The following is a 3,498-nucleotide window of genomic DNA, read 5'->3' as shown; positions in this document are numbered from 1 at the left end:
GCAGCAGGCCTCTCCTGTCTTGCCTGCTGCTCCCTTCAGCTTGTCGAGCTGCCTGTTCTGCTCCCCATTCTGTCTGTGCTGAATCCTCTCACATCCCACACCTCTGGCCTGTACCCCAGTTATGTATGCATAAATAAATAAATATTTTTAATGGCCATTTTTTTGTTTGCTTGCTTTTGTTTTTGCCATTCCTGTCATCAAGAGGTGAAGACTGTGTCCCCTTTGTTCAATTTCACTGGCTTTGTGACAAGCTTCAATTTATAGAACGAGAAGGAAGTTCCCAGAGCCAGTTAGATATTAACCATGGCAGCTTTTAGAACCCAACTGCCATGCTGCAGGAAGTCAATCTAGCCTGCTAGAGGAAGAGAGACCATATGGAAACCTGACATGCCTCAATTGATATACAATATATCCAGTTACATGAGGGAGGCCATCTTGAATGTTACAGTTGGGTGCAAGCTTATAGGGGATCCCTACAATACTACATGAGGCAGGAATGACCCATCTGTGTGGAACCCACTCAAGTAGTAGAATCCTGAAACTAATATATGGTTGTTAGTGTTGTGTTAAGCTACTAAGCCTTTGCTAGGTTTGTTAAGTGGCAATAGGTAACTGAAACAGCCCTATCTATAACAAATGGAGGCTCAGAGAGGTTAAGCAACTTGCCTGGTCTCACAGCTAGAAATTGGTACAGCCTGGCTTTAGCTCCTATGACTCTTATAGGATAAGCACATTCCAAAGAAAGTTCCTAAATTCTAGACATTACACAGGTAGGCTGGATAAATAGAAGACTTAGCATATCATTCCTACAGGCATGGAGAATAAAAGGGTTAAAACTAGAAATTGAACAAAAGTAGTTTTTGTTAAGATCTTCATCACTTCCTGAAAATCCAGTGAGTCCACTTCCCTGGGAGATAGGGACAGAGCCCTGAATTTCTTTCTCTTTTTAAAAAACAAAGGTGCAAATATATATGTTCTGTTCTTACCTTTAAGAAATCAGAGCTACATTAACACTCAGGGTGGTGAATGGAAAATAACAACAGGTAGTTGTTTGGCTTCGAAAATCTCCAGTTGAAGCATTCTGGGAGAAGGAAAATAAAGATTTAGTACGACATTTTCTGGGTCATAGAGAACTTTGAGGTTTTTCAGGGAACCTGGCTTACAAATTTGTGTCTTTCTAACAGGAGTACATTTGTGTTTCAAAGCGTCTTTAAACCCATCATTTTCTAAAATTCCTTACTGCCTGAAAAACTGCTGGAACCATTTATTCAACAAGAAGGTACTGACACCTACTCCAGGCAAGCCTCTAAGAACTCTATCCAAACAGTGGTGCGTTTTTATTTCAATGTGCAGAAACCCCCTGCTCAGAAGTCACTTATTCCATAAGCCTCCCCCCATCCAGAGAGAACCATTACTGAAGTAGATGAAGACCAGACCACTGAGCAATTAAAATGGACTGCAAGCTGCAACCTGGGTTCTTATTCACAGGAGACCTGCACAGTCCATCCTTCAGAGTCTATTTTAGACTTCATTCTATCCATTCTAATTCTCCCATTTCCTAGCCTGCAGAAGAGTAGAGGCACAAATAGGAAGGGAAATTGTTGTTTGAGGGAGGAACGCTGATGACAGAGAAAATGTCCACTAACAAAAAAAATCTTGGAAGGAAAGAGAAAAAAAAATGAACCAAAGAACTTAAAAATACTGCAATCTGGGGAGACTGCTTGGTAACTACAGCCTAGGAGGCTCTTGAGGCGATAGAATACAGCATGACAATGGCTATTCAGGGAGATGACCCTCAAGAGATTAAATTGCATTTTTTGTTTATGAAAGTGGGAGGCCCACAAAACCTTCGAGAAACATTTTAATCTAAGTAAACTCAGAAAAATTGCGTATATGTCACACGTTATTCCCTTATCATAAGGGAGAAGTCACTGTAATTTTCAAAGGTAAAAATTATACCCATTTGGAAGCAGCACAATAGATACTTTCTTTCCTTCTCCATAAAACTGGTCTCAGTGAGATATTAAACATGAAATCCAAGCAGACATGAGCCTAGTTTTTGCCCCCAGAGGATTTATGTTCAATGCCTTGCAACACAGACAAAAGCGAAGATGACCAGAACCAGGCAGCAAAACTGTCCATCCAGATAAGAAAACAGGGAGTGTTTTGCCTTGGTATTTGCAAAAAAAAAAAAGGAAGGGGGGGGCAGACACGGGGCAGGCTGTTGGCTGCTTGTGAGAGATGCTTGTTCTAAGAGTTTGCAAACCTCCCAGCTACATCAGAAGGGGGAACTGGTGTATGGTGGGGACCTCGGATGGCTGTCACTGACCATGGAGCCCGGAGACAGACGCACTCTCCAGGGGGTGGAGCAATGGGAGAGGGCTCAGCCACCCAGTGCGATGGCAGCGATGACCAGCAGGCCAGCAGGGATGACTGCTGACGTGTGAACCAGAGGTGTTACAATAGGTGTGTTGAGTAACTCCTAACACCACTGCTTAGTACTTCTGTGGCACTTTCCTCTTCAAAAGCGCTTTACAAACATTAACTAATTAAAGCAGCATGACTTCTGCAAGGGAAAATTGAGCCTCTGTAATCTGTTTGCATTCTCTGAAAAAGCTAATAAAATAAAGGTATAATGTTCGTGAAGAGGAGTACACAGCATCGTAAACGGCTTTTGTGAGGGATTATGTGTCCGAGCATGGCGGGGCCATTTGATGTGCTCAGAAGCAGTTGACAGTGAGGTCTGTCTGGCCTCTGCACCCCCATGCAGTGGAGACTCTTCGTACACCAGCAGCCTGGGACTCTGGGGCTGGGTTCCTTGTCCTTAAGATTCAGTGAGGGGCTCATTTGAGACTTGGGTAGATGGAAGAAGAAGGAAGGCTGCCCCCTGGGCCACCCACACTCTGTCCACCATTTCTACAGACACAGCCTCGCAAAGAGGAACAGGTGCCCCCCCCAGGTGCCCTTCCCTGTCCAGAGATCAAATACCTGCTGTTGAGAGGGACCTTCAGCCCCCCTTCAAATATCTGGTTCCTGCCTCCTAATATATGTATCAATATTATATGCAGGCTTGAGACGATAGCACTTTTCCCCACTGGATGAGGTACTGAGCCTGTTTTACATTGTGCCATGTTTTTCTAGAAGTCAAAGGGAAGTGTTGATCTCTTGCCAAGGAGGACCATGGATGAAAATGCACAGACGATCCCTGTGGTGTGCCACAGGAAGGTGGTAGGCTACTGCCTGTCTCTATCCCTGCCCCTGATTTGACCTTAAGTGTAAGGGGCAGGTCACAATGCTGGCCACCGCTCAAACTGCCCGTCCTGTAGTGGCTGGAAACCCCAGTGATCTACAGAACTTATGTGGGGTTATAGCTGTAGGAAAAGAGGAAGAAAATCAGAGCAGGGGAAAGGAGGCTGCCTCATTGCTCCCTCTGGGTCACTAAAAAGCTGAGTGACCTAGACCAGACCCTACTCCATCTGGCCTTCACTTTCATTTCTT

Source organism: Condylura cristata, unplaced genomic scaffold (assembly GCF_000260355.1).
Source record: "Condylura cristata isolate star-nosed mole 26May11 unplaced genomic scaffold, ConCri1.0 scaffold00011, whole genome shotgun sequence".
Classification (NCBI taxonomy): Eukaryota; Metazoa; Chordata; class Mammalia; order Eulipotyphla; family Talpidae; genus Condylura; species Condylura cristata.
Note: the sequence above shows the minus strand (reverse complement) of the source record.